Raw genomic sequence first — 13,571 nt, 5'->3', positions numbered from 1 at the left:
CCATTTGTTGGTATCATCTTTAATTTCTTTCATTCAGTGTCTTATAGTTTTCTGCATACAGATCTTTTGTCTCCCTAGGTAGGTTTATTCCTAGGTATTTTATTCTTTTTGTTGCAATGGTAAATGGGATGTGTTTCCTTAATTTCTCTTTCAGATTTTTCATCATTAGTGTATAGGAATGCAAGAGATTTCTGTGCATTCATTTGTATCCTGCAACTTTACCAAATTCATTGATTAGGTCTAGAAGTTTTCTGGTGCTATCTTAGGATTCTCTATGTATAGAGAATGTCATCTTCAAAACACTGACAGTTTTTACTTCTTCTTTTACAATTTGTATCCTTTTACTTCTTTTTCTTCTCTGATTGCCATCGCTAGGGCTTCCAAAACTATGTTGAGGAAACCTCCATACTGTTCTCCATAGAGGCTGTATCAATTTACATTCCCCAAACTTCCAAAACTATGTTGGACTTTCAAAAACTATGTTGAATAATAGTGGCGAGAGTGGACATTCTTGTCTTGTTCCTGATCGTAGAGGAAATGCTTTCAGTTTTTCACCATTGAGAATGATGTTTGCTGTGGGTTTGTCATATATGGCCTTTATTATGTTGACGTAGGTTCCCTCTATGCCCAACTTTCTGGAGGGTTTTTATCATAAATGGGTGTTGAATTTTGTCAAAAGCTTTTTTCTGCATCTATTGAGATGATCATATGGTTTTTATTCTTCATTTTATTAATATGGTATATCATATTGATTGATTTGTGTATATTGAAGAATCCTTGCATCCCTGGGATAAATCCCACTTGATCATAATGTATGATCCTTTTAATGTGTTGTTAGATTCTGTTTGCTAGTATTTTGTTGAGGATTTTTGCATCTATGTTCATCAGTGATATTGGTCTGTAATTTTCTTTTTTTGTAGTATCTTTGTCTGGTTTTGGTATCAGGGTGATGATGGTCTCATAGAATGCACTTGGGAGTGTTCCTTCCTCTGCAATTTCTTGGAAGAGTTTGAGAAGGATGGGTGTTAGCTCTTCTCTAAATATTTGACTAAAATTCACCAGTGAAGCCCTTCTGGTCCCTGGACTTTTGTTCGTTGGAAGAATTTAATCACAGTTTCAATTTCATTACTTGAGATTGGTCTCTTCATATTTTCTATATCCTCCTGGTTCAGTCTTGGAAGGTTATACCTTTCTAAGAATTTGTCCAGTTCTTCCATGTTGTCTATTTTATTGGCATAGCGTGCCTGTAGTAGTCTCTTAGGATGCTTTGTCTTTCTGTGGTGTCCTTTGTAATTTCTCCTTTTCATTTCTAATTTTATTGATTTGAATCCTCTCCCTCTTTTTCTTGGTGAGTCTGGCTAATGGTGTATCAATTTTATCTTCTCAAAGAACCGGCTTTTAGTTTTATTGATCTTTGCTATTGTTTTCTTTGTTTCTATTTCATTTATTTCTGCTCTGATCTTTATGATTTCTTTCCTTCTGCTAACTTTGGGCTTTGTTTTTCTTTCTCTAGTTCCTTTAGGTGTAAGGTTAGATTGTTTGAGATTTTTCTTGTTTCTTGAGGTAGGTTTGTATTGCTATAAACTTCCCTCTTAGAACTGCTTTTGCTGCATCCCATAGATTTTGGATCATCGTGTTTCCGTTGTCATTTATCTCTAGGTAGTTTCTGATTTCCTCTTTGATTTCTTCAGTGATCTCTTGGTTTATTTAGTAACGTATTGTTTAGCCTCCATATGTTTGTGTTTTTTTACAGTGTAGGTATGGGTCTCATTTTTGTATCCATTCAGCAAGCCTGTATCTTTTGGTTGGAGCATTTAACCCACTCATGTTTAAGGTAATTATCAATATGTATGTTCCTATGACCATTTTCTTAATTGTTTTGGGTTTGTTTTTGTAGGTCTTTTTCTCCTCTTATGTTAGAGAAGTTCCTTTAGCATTTGCTGTAGAGCTGGTTTGGTGGTGCTGAATTCTCTCAGCTTTTGTTGTCTGTAAAGCTTTTGATTTCTCCATCAAATGTGAATGAGATCCTTGCTAGGTAGAGTAATCTTGGTTGTAGGTTATTCCCTTTCATCACTTTAAATATGTCATGTCACCCCCTTCTGGCTTGTAGAGTTTCTGCTGAGAAATCAGCTGTTAACCTTATGGGAGTTCCCTTGTATGTTATTTGTTGTTTTTCCCTTGCTGCTTTCAATAATTTTTCTTTGTCTTTAATTTTTGCCAATTTGATTACTATGTGTCTCAGTGTGTTTCTCCTTGAGTTTTTCCCATATGGGACTCTGCGCTTCCTGGACTTGGGTGGCTATTTCCTTTCCCATTTTAGGGAAGTTTTCAACTATAATGTCTTCAAATATTTTCTCGGGCCCTTTCTGTCTCTCTTCTCCTTCTGGGACCCCTATAATGCGAATGGTTTCGTATTTAATGTTGTCCCAGAGGTCTTCTTAGGCTGTCTTCATTTCTTTTCATTCTTTTTTTCTTTATTCTGTTCCACAGCAGTGAATTCCACCATTCTGTCTTCCAGGTCACTTATCTGTTCTTCTGCCTCTGTTATTCTGCTATTGATTCCTTCTAGTGTAGTTTTCATTTCTGTTATTGTATTGTTTCATCTCTGTTTGTTTGTTCTTTAATTCTTCTAGGTCTTTGTTAGACATTTCTTGCTTCTTTTTTTTTTACAGCTTTATTGGAGTATAATTGCTTCACAATGATGTATTAGTTTCTGCTCTTGCATCTTCTTGATCTTTGCCTCCATTCTTTTTTCTGAGGTCCTGGATCATCTTCACTATCATTATTCTGAATTCTTTTTCTGGAAGGTTGCCTGTCTCCGCTTCATTTAGTTGTTTTTCTGGGGTTTTATCCTGTTCTTTCATCTGGTACATAGCCCTCTGCCTTTTCATCTTGTCTATCTTTCTGTGAATGTGGTTTTTGTTCCACAGGCTACAGGAATGTAGTTCTTGCTTCTGCTGTCTGCCCTCTGGTGGATCTAGTAACATTTTTTTAAATGGAGGGCATGGGGCGAAAAGGGTCATAGTAAAATGTTAAAAAACTGAAAGTAATACCATTTTATCTTAGAGGTTGGCTTTTAAATTATTGAACAACAGAGACTGAATAAAGAACTTAGATTTATATATAAGCCCTATATGACACAAGCCAGAATCTAGATTTCATAATATGCTCATCATTTTCTTAGCAAATAATTACACTCTTCAGAATCAAATCCACAATTCAGTTTGGACTCTATAAAGCACAGCACAGTATTGTACTCATCACCAGTGTCAGGCTCCCTGTGGCCTGGGTCTTCTTCATGTTTCTATCTTAGCTCTTAATGCAGCAGTGTCAATTCATATTTCCTCCAATTATATTTTCCTATTTTAATATGGATTTCAATTTTTTTTTTTTTTTTTTGTGGTACGCAGGCCTCTCGCTGTTGTGGCCTCTCCCATTGTGGAGCACAGGCTCTGGACACGCAGGCTCAGCGGCCATGGCTCATGGGCCCAGCCATTCCGTGGCATGTGGGATCCTCCCAGATTGAGGCACGAACCCGTGTCCCCTGCATCGGCAGGTGGACTCTCAACCACTGCGTCACCAGGGAAGCCCTCAATTTTTTAAACACTGATTTTGGGGAACAGACAGAACATCTGGCTTATATACTTATATGCTAATAACATCATCTTATACTTTTGCTGTGTATATTTTGTTTCAAGGACTATAGACATGTCAAATATAAGTGTGTTAATAAAGGAATCTGTGAGAATGGATCTTAAATGTAGGCTCAAGCATAAGATACCTCTTTTCACACCACTGTAAATGACAAGTAGATTGAGTCCATCAACTATAATTGTAGTCCATGGAGAATTTATAAGAGACATCATTATGAGAGAGAGAGAAAGAGGTGGGGGGGGGGTAGAGATTGGCAGGGAGAAGGATGAGGGGAAGGGGAGGAGAGGATAGAGGAAAGGGAGAGAGGGGAGAGGAAGGACGGATAAATAAATGAAAGAAATGGGTGACTAAATTCTGCAGCAGATAATGCAACAGCTTTCCACTTCTGAGAGCTTTGCTCAGGAACTCTGCCATAAAAATCTTAATATGTTTCAGAGTACAGTACCTTGCATATACTACATGCTTAATACATAATTTGTTGTTGGAGGAAATCAATCCTCGTGGGTTTAGTGCCCCTCTCACTCTGGATCCTGATGATTCTCTGTGGTTATCAAGGCATGTCATATAACCAGCCTTTTAAGATTTAGGTTCAATTGCTAAGTTCTTCCTGGTCTCCAGAGTTAGCCTGGGGAAGGCAAGCCCAGAGCAGTACCCAGTCCTGGAGACAGTACTTGGTGAATGGTTGAATGCCTTCAAAACGGAGGCTTTTTATTTCTCTCTAAAGCAAATTCTGAATGAAAGCGAGTCTTAACAAATACAAATGTGATCAAACAGTAACAGAGATGTTGTGTTACTATGAAAGATAGTGCCAAACCATTTCATTTGAAAAAAGTAGTGATTTGATATTTTCATTCAAATCCCAATTGTTTCATGGGAAGAGGAGGAGACAATATTGCTTAAATTTTCTTTTACAAACAATTTGTAAAAGTAGTAAAGTCCTTGTCTGAAGAAATTAATATGGTTTATTTTTTCCTTTAAAAGTATAATTTATAGAGGATGTTGTGTAGTGTGCTTGAGTTATACCAAGTGCTTTTATACTGAACTTCAACTCATTAAAATACTTAAATATATTTATCTGCCATTTGACTATTCCATTTCCTTCAAATATTAGAAGATGCTATATTATGCTCAACTAAATTAATGTGGAGATCATTTTTCCTATAAAACAAGGCTTGATAATGCCATTTCTTTGCTTCAGGTTTATGTAATAATAGAGAGGAAATGGAAATTTCATCATATTTAGTTTCAAATGAAAATCAAGAACAAATGGGAATTCCTTGTCTTCAGCTTGTTAAATTTTATGACCAGCTAGAGAATAAAAGTTATATTGATAGTTGACATAAATCAAAGTTTGAATGTGTTGTTATATTTGCATTATACATTTAGCACAAGTACTGTCAGATGGTACTTGGAGTTTTTATATGGCTGCAGGCTACATAGAGTAGTTTTGAAGAGCTAGTTAGCTGCCTGCATGACCTGCTTAGGGATAAAACATGGATTATAATTTTCCCCATAAGCGGCCTTTAGCAGCATTCTAGCTTATATTATGTTCACCACTTCTAATCCAGAAAGTCTTGACTTTGGATCATGTTTGTTTTCAGAACCATAAAAATTATATAGTTAAAATAAAAGTATGTGCAAAAAAAAACCACTTAATGATCATAAACTCATCTTCTAGTCTCCTTGAAAAGTATGGTTATTTGAAGCTCAAAAGAGTTAATAACATAATCACTTGGAAGAAAGTCATTCAATGAAGATCTGCCTTTTCGTCTCACACACAGACACAGACACACACACACACACACACACACACAGAAAAATGGTTGGCCCCTAACATATTTCCCTAAAGTATTCTATAGAAAATAATACCAGGTTGTGTCAAAGAACAGGCCTCAGGGTTCCCTGGGAAGTTTGTTAAAAATGCAGATACATAGGTCCCAGCTCCCAAGATTTGGTTTTTGTGGAAGATAAGGGAATAAAAACTGGATTTCTGCATTTTGAAAGTCCTCTCCATAGAGTCTGATGTTCCCAAAGGTTATAAACCACTGTCCTAGAAGGCCATCACTGGTTGACAAGCCTTTAGAACAGCACGGTCTTGAACCCTAATGTGTATATAAATCACCAGGGATCTTAAAATGCAGACTGTGGTTCATCTGGGTTGGGGGCTGGAATTCTGTGGTTCTAACATGTCCCCAGGTGGTTCCAATGCTGCTTGTCTGTAAACCTCACTTTAAATAGCAATGATGGGATTTTCCTAGCCATTTTGTAGGTGAGCTAACAGGCATTGGTTTTGAAGTGCTCTACAAGAAACTGCAGTATTAATAGGAGGCAGCATTGCATTGTGAAAAGATAGTTCATCCAACAAGCATTGACTGAGAATTTGCTGCATGCTAGGTTCTTAGGCCTTTGTGTTTCTGACTCCCCTTGACTTTTCCTCGTGAGGCTAACATTTATGTGTCCTTTAGAAAATCTTCCCTCCTCCAGTAATCCTTGGCTGTGACGCTGCTGTGTGCTCCCCCTGCATATTGCGTTAACTTTAATCATAGCAGTTGTCATATTGGGTTACACTTATCTACTTTCTTATCTACCTTAGAATATAAAGCTCTTGAGGGCAATACTCATGATTGTACTTCAGACCTCAGAACTCTGTCCATGAAAGACAATCAGTGAATATGTAGGATTATTACTTAACTAATTAATTAAATAAGGTAACATAAGCAAAGCCTCAAGCTCCAACTCTATTTCCTTTGTAAATTCAACACTGACCTCCAGCTAGGTAAAAAGTGAGAGTAGCTGAGGGTTCTTGCCTGCCTCTGGAAGGCTCTCCTTGGCTGGCTCTGACCCAGAATTTTTTGGCAAGGGGATGACATTCAGGTAGGCTCTCCTTAATCAGAAATAAATAGGAAAAGAATTGGTCAATCCCAGCAAGGAGCATGACTGGTTTTAAAATGCATCAACAGAACACTTACATGGACACAGAGGGCATTTGGCATGACCCTGATTTCCCTTCCTGAAGTACGGGATTTGGCAATCCACTTCCATAGCCTACCCAGCTCACGTGGAGCTTCCAAGGCAGACAGAGCACATAGAAACTGCAACAGCACCTGTGGTAGTGCCTCAGCTCCAGCGCCTCACACTGCTTCTGCTCATGTGCTTATCCCCATAAAGTGCAACCAAACCCACATAAAGTTTTATGTTTTACTGGTTGCCTGTGACCTTACCTCTTATGGGGCCAGGGGACTGATGGTGAAATGGAGCGATTCGCAGGAACAGCTGCAGAGCTGCTTATTGAGTCATGGTGTGGCCATCCCCTTTGCTGGGGAAAACTCAGTTATCTCTGATGTCCAGTATTCGATAGGACCAATTCTCTTCCACAAATACACTGGGAATTTCCCATTAATCACATGATATTTTTGTAGTAATCTTAAACCTAAAAGAGACTACAAAGAAAGACCACATAGAAAATAGTATTTAGCACATATTTATTGCACGCCTATATACACAATACATACATTGGGTTATAAAAGATACAAAGATCTTTGTATTGCAGTCACAGCTCTCAATGAATTTCAACCAGCCAGTAGTTTGGAAACTGAATGGAAGTTATTTCTGACAGGAATAAAGACGCAGACTTAGAGAATGGACTTGAGGACACAGGGAGTGGGAATGGTAAGCTGGGATGAAGTGAGAGAGTGGCATGGACATATATACACTACCAAATGTAAAATAGATAGCTAGTGGGAAGCAGCTGCATAGCACAGGGAGATCAGCTCGGTGCTTTGTGACCACCTAGAAGGGTGGGATAGGGAGGGTGGGAGGGAGGGAGACGCAAGAGGGAAGAGATATGGGAACATATGTATATGTGTAGCTGATTCACTTTGTTATAAATCAGAAACTAACACACCACTGTAAAGCAATTATACTCCAATAAAGATGTTAAATTTAAAAAAAGCACCCTTGACACTCCAGCCCAATTAAGATTTTATTCTCCCCTTTGTTCTCCTCTCTTCTGAGAATGTACTTGGAATCTGGGCTGAAACTGCTTGCTTCTCCTTTTCCTCAGATCACCAGAGTGATGTTTTATCTGAATTCATGGTTGTGGCATGCTCTCTTAGCACATGCTTTTAAAAGGTATCACTTCCTGGCTTCTGTCAGCCTTTCTTCCCTAGGCTGGACCTTACTCTTGTTTGTCTCTGAATTGCCTTTGATGAAATTTCCTCTTCTCAAACTCAGATACCCAAGAGGGCAAAGATGCATATCACGCATCCCTGTCCCTTTAGATGAGTAGTTCTCAAAGTGTAGTCTGTAGACCTCTAGGGGTCTCTTAGATGCTTTCAGGGGATCTGTGATATCTAATATGATTTTCATAATGGTACTAGACATTGTTTGTCTTTTTTCACTCTGTTGACATTGCACTGATGGTGTAAAAGCAAAGGTGGATGACACCTTATACATTTGAGGCAGTGACACCTACCTGTACCAGAAGTCGTTGTATTCATCACTGTCACCATTGACTTAGAAACAAGATGCTGTTTCATGATAAGAATGTCCTGGTAAAGCCGTAAAAGTTTGCATATTTATTAAATCTTGAGCACCATCTTTTAATATTCTGCATGACAAAATGAGGATACAGTAAAGCACTTTGAATATTTGTGTTGAGGAAGCACGTGCACAATTTTTTGAATTGCAAACTCAACTAGTCATTTTTTTCATGGAACATCATTTTTACTTAAAGAATGACTGACAGACAAACTATGGTTATTTAGACTTGGGTATTCAGTAGACACCTTCTGAAAATGAGCAAAGTGAGCCTGTCACTTCAAGGAAAACAACTGACAGTATCGCGCTTTCCAAGGGAAATTAGAAAGTTGCACCTGCCACCATGAATTTGACAGCTCCCAATACTTAAAGACTTCTCTGTTGAGATCACTGATGAGATTAATAGGTGTGATTTTGTATACTGTAGGATTAAATGTGTCAACGTTTGGAAGATCTGTTATAACTCAGTGAACCAATATTTCTATGACTAGTGCGTGATGTAACAGAATCATGATGGACTAAAGATCTATCCAAAGTGTAAAAACAGGGGCTTCGCTGGTGGCGCAGTGGTTGAGAGTCCGCTGCCGATTCAGGGGAACGGGTTCGTGCCCCAGTCTGGAAGATCCCACATGCCGCGGAGCGGCTGGGCCCGTGAGCCATGGCCGCTGAGCCTGCGCGTCCGGAGCATGTGCTCCGCAACGGGAGAAGCCACAGCAGTGAGAGGCCCGCGTACCACAAAGTGCAAAACAGACTAGAGAATTTTAATATAATGAAGTATGAAAAGTTCAATTGCTATGGTTTCAGATTCCACATTGCAGTTTGAGAAATTGCCACTTACTGAGTTTGATGTAGTATCAAGGAATATCCAAACTTATCTGAAAAGGCTATTAAAATACTCTTCCCTTTTCTGTTTATCTATGTGAAGCTAGATCTTCTTCATACACTTCAATCAACACAATGTAACACAACAGAATGAATGCAGAAGCACGTATGAAAATTCAGCTGTCTTCTATTAAGCTCAGACATTAAAGTGATTTACAGAAATAGAAAACTATGTCACTATTCTCATCAAATTATCTTAGTGTTAGAAAGCATGATTATTTTTCATAAAACATTTGTGTTAACATACTGTTATTTTATTTTTAAATTAATAAACAAAAGATTTAAATATCTTTTTATTTCTAACATGGTGAATACCAATAGATAGAACCCACAAGAACAAAATATTTTTTAAGTACTCAGTTATTTTTGAGAGTGTAAATGGGTCCTAAGACCAAAATGTTTGAGAATTGCTGCTTTAGGTCACACACTTTTATATACTACTGATTGACTAAATGAAGTTCCAGTTAACTAAAACTGTGGAGGAGGTTATTTAAATTGGCCCTTCCCTGAAAGAGCATAGTCCTTGATTAACATTCCCGGCCCCTGCACGAGCATATCTAGAGGTAGGGAAAAACAGATACATTTTTCTGGGTACATGAGACATATTCAGTGTCTGAAATGAAACAATTTCAGTAAAAACACCAACACAAGCAAAGTATTAAGGACCTCAGATTATGAATTCTAATCCAGTTCCTTCACTTTATTAATATGACAATGCCTCAGGCCTAGTTTTACCTTTAAATGAAAAAACTTCTGTTTTAGCTGTTTGGAATGGTACTCTTTCTAAAAGATGTCACATGTGTTTTTGCATCTAATTAGGCTACTAAGGTGATTTAAATATTTTAAATGAATTGCGATCATTATTATTAATGCCCATTATTTTACTCAAATACAGCAGAGCCACTAAGTCCCATTGAGCATGTGAAAGTTTTTTACACTTTCATTAAATGTATTCTGAGTCTTTTTTTTTTTTTTTTAAGATTTTCATGTGTTTTTAAATGTTGCCTTTTGCTTCCTTGCTTTGGTGGTGTGTTAACTGTGACATCTTTATACAGTGTGCATGTTTGTCTCCCCATTTCTAATTTTCTGTAAACTAAACAAAATGCTTATCAGAATTGTTTAAAATTGAGCAAATAGACCGAAAAGTGATCCCAGACACTTACAGTGATGTGTAGACGTTTTAGTGAACTTTTTTATTGTATTTTGACCACTCAAAAGACTGTTGAGGTTACTTAGTTTTTTAGATAACTAAATTCCTAATAGATGAGGTACTGCAGCATAATACTCATTTAGTTAACTGTTGGGCGTGCAGTTAATAAATATGAACAGAGACTTGAGAAACCCAAACAGTGAGTTCTAGTTCTGCTCTCTTTTCTGAGTCATCCTGATTATACTGACTACTTATTTATCTAATCTTTTAGGTTTTACATGTGCTTTTTCAATGAGGTCTTTAAAAGTTTTAAAAAAATATTCTGTATAAATATTTATAAAAAGAATCTGCCTATAGTTCAAAGCCTCTGTGCAATCTTTCACAATTTAATCCAACAAAAGAGTAGACAGGGACATGTCCTACCTAAGGCTCTGGTCCATCAGTGTTTTTCTGAAAGAGCTGGGATGTTTACATTCTTAGGGAGAAAAGAAGAGCAGAGAATACCATTCCATATTTGTACTTGGTTTTCTAGCATCATGGTGGCTGCTTTATAACAGCTCATAGCAGTTATATTGCAGCATCGTTTCTGCCTGTGGAATCACATTGGTATGCAGATTCTTAAGTATGCAGCCCCATGGATTAGGGCCCTCATTCCTGTTAAAGAGAGTTATTTAATTCAGGAATCTTTCCAAAGTTGCTACCAGGAATGCTTTTTACTTTTATGGTGACTTGGTCCCTAAGGATAAAGACAATCATCCAAAAGGAAAACTTTTTGCCCAGTATCTGGACCTATATTACCGACCAGAGCAGAAAAGTTCATAATCTTCAGAACTCAATATGAGAAACAGGTTATTGAGTTTGAATTGAGGAATTGAGTATAGAATAACTGAAAAATCCTAGTGTCTACTTGTATTTACATCCATGACCCAACTTGAATATACATTTTAAGAATTATTTTCACTGTTTTTAGGCAATTTGTATAATTGAATTTCTTATTCAATTCTTCATATACTTATCAATGCTTTAGTGGAGAAAAGCCTCGCTTCATTTTAGGAATTATCTACTCTCCTTTTAGAACATTTGTCTGAACAACAGTGCATATTAATAATCATTTTACTTTATTCCCTCTAAGTTCTTCACAAAGCTTTTATTTCTCTCATATTAACTTCCTAGTACGTACTCTACAGTGGTTTTTCTGAACTTCATTGTCCTCAAGTTTCAATCCCCTTCTGCCTTTCCTCCTGTATTCTTAGCAGATGGTGACCTCGTACAATTTATCTGGTGTTGGTTCCTGCATTTTCCTGCATTGTCTCTCCTTTCTGTCTTGAGATATCAGCATCTGTGTCCATCTTTTTTTCTTTTCTGTATCTGAGAAATAGTTGCTGTTTTAGCTCTTGTCCTTTTTTACCTTCTATGTTTGCCCTTGATTCTATCTTTCTGTATCAGCTCAGGGTTCATTTACAGGAAATAGAAAACTCTCTAGTTAATTTAGGGAGAAAAGGAATATAAGAAGTACTTACAGAATTGTTGAAAGATCTGGAAAGGCAGGCTTTAGGCAGGGCCTCCAGAAATGACTTCAAACGACACTGTAGAACTGGCTACCCAAGGGATTGGCAACATGTGCCACAATCAGGAAGCTAAAGGGGTCAGGAAGCTATTGGTCTGGCCCAGTGCTAGGTCTAGGATTACACACTTTAGCTGTGATCTGGGATTAAGAAACTGCCAGTAGAACTGCTGTAGCCAGAGGAAAATCATCTCCCAGATCTGCACCAGCAAGATGGATGCCTCACAGTGTAATGCCTCTCTCCATTTAATTCAATTTCAAGTGCAAGTTTCTCGCAGGTACACCTGCTTGTTGAAATTAAATCACACCCAGAAGCCTAGCTGAAGGAGAGTCTGGGAAATGTTATTTTATCTTCTCAGCTTCTGTTGCACACAAGGCACATTCAAGGGGGCTTGGGACAAAAGTCGAGGAATCCATTAACTCTTTGCCACAGTTTTCTCCGACTTTTTATTTACTCAGTTACTGGTTATATTTCTTGTTTATTTTCCCCATAGTCTAGATATGTCCTCAAGTCTTTTTTTTCCATTTTGCTGTTTGAATTTCTGCACTGAATTCCAAGATGCTTTTTGCTTCCTACTATTAAGATTTTTCTTGGTTTATTATTATTTTTATTCCATTGTGTTCTGGTCCTTGTTTTCTTTCGCCTTGTCATTCGGAAACTGTTACATTGCTATTTGCTATTGACTTCCAAAAATATTGTACCACTGTGAACGTGAATTCCCAACAACTTGTAAACTCAGTTTTGTTATTAGGAAACCCCCCTTCAAGGGCTGAGGTTGGAGTTCAGAATTTGGAAAGCAAGCCCATTAAAAGTAGGATTATTTACTTATTTCTAAAACTTTAACCATCATCATTGCTCTCGCTGTACCTTCCAGTGACCATTCTGACCATTTCACTGGACAGCTGATAAACACGGACTTATCTAAGTCTTTGGTTTAAGAGCCAGTTGGGGTGAGGGAATGCTTATTAAATTTTGTCTTAGAAGTATGAGGGAAGTTTTGCCAAAGGCCTGAAGTGGAAAATTGAGGAAGGGCTGGGGCTTCAGAAAGAGCTACTAGATCATAGACTATTTTCCAGCTTCCATCAAAATGTTTTTACTTGTCTGAGATCATGTATTTCATCCTGTCTTAGTTATCTCCAGGTCCCAAGACTTTATTTTATGGATTAAGAATAGCCCTGCATAAGATAGGTTAATTTATGCTATCTTCTCTTTCTCTTTCATGTATTTTAATACATATAGTAGTGGAATTTAAAGAGGAGACTGTCTTGGTTCTACCACTTACTCTGACATCTTCCAAGAGGACTTGTCAGTGAACTCTATGTGAAAATGCAGCCCATGAGACAAGATTTAGTTTCGCTAACAGGAATCTGACACGCTTGATATGTCATATACACAATACAAAGTAGTTTAAGTACAAGGTTCTGTGAGAACTCAAACCTGGTACTTGCTTTCTAGTCAGTTCTGGAAGACGTGGACATGAAGCAATAATAAGTTAATAGAAATGGAGCTTTTTTCATTTTACCAGGGAATTATTTATCATAAAAGTAAATGAGCGTAGCTGACATTCTTCTCAGATTTAGTTTATGAAATGAAATAATGTTGTTAAATTTCCTAAAGAAGGCTTGACTTTACATTTTCACTTGGTTGCAGTAAAATAAATCTTTCCTGACGTGGATCAAGGGGCTGTAAACAATACAACACAGTATTTGGTAAATATCTACATTACCAATATCTCTCTTCATTTTGTGCTCTGATTAAATTGAGAGACACTGAAAGGGAAT

The 13,571-nt window shown here is 37.5% G+C and overlaps 1 protein-coding gene and 1 long non-coding RNA gene across 8 annotated transcripts in view; one reads left to right on the top strand and one right to left on the bottom strand.

Moving 5' to 3' along the window:
• Positions 1-13,571, bottom strand: part of LOC116753884 — a 289,521-nt gene that overhangs the window by 119,607 nt on the left and 156,343 nt on the right. For all 6 annotated transcript variants that reach the window (XR_004349903.1, XR_004349905.1, XR_004349907.1 and 3 more), the window contains exons 4-5: positions 8,129-8,263; positions 6,876-7,094 (exon numbers count right to left, since the gene is read on the bottom strand). This is a non-coding gene — a long non-coding RNA (uncharacterized LOC116753884). The remainder of the gene's footprint in view (positions 1-6,875; positions 7,095-8,128; positions 8,264-13,571) is intronic.
• The window catches only part of SYNPO2 (synaptopodin 2), a 178,683-nt gene that overhangs the window by 123,831 nt on the left and 41,281 nt on the right, over positions 1-13,571 (top strand). The window lies entirely within an intron of this gene.

Source organism: Phocoena sinus, chromosome 5, assembly GCF_008692025.1.
Source record: "Phocoena sinus isolate mPhoSin1 chromosome 5, mPhoSin1.pri, whole genome shotgun sequence".
In the NCBI taxonomy this organism is placed as follows: domain Eukaryota; kingdom Metazoa; phylum Chordata; class Mammalia; order Artiodactyla; family Phocoenidae; genus Phocoena; species Phocoena sinus.
The sequence above is the reverse complement of the archived record's forward strand: the minus strand, read 5'-3'. Positions and strand labels throughout refer to the sequence as shown.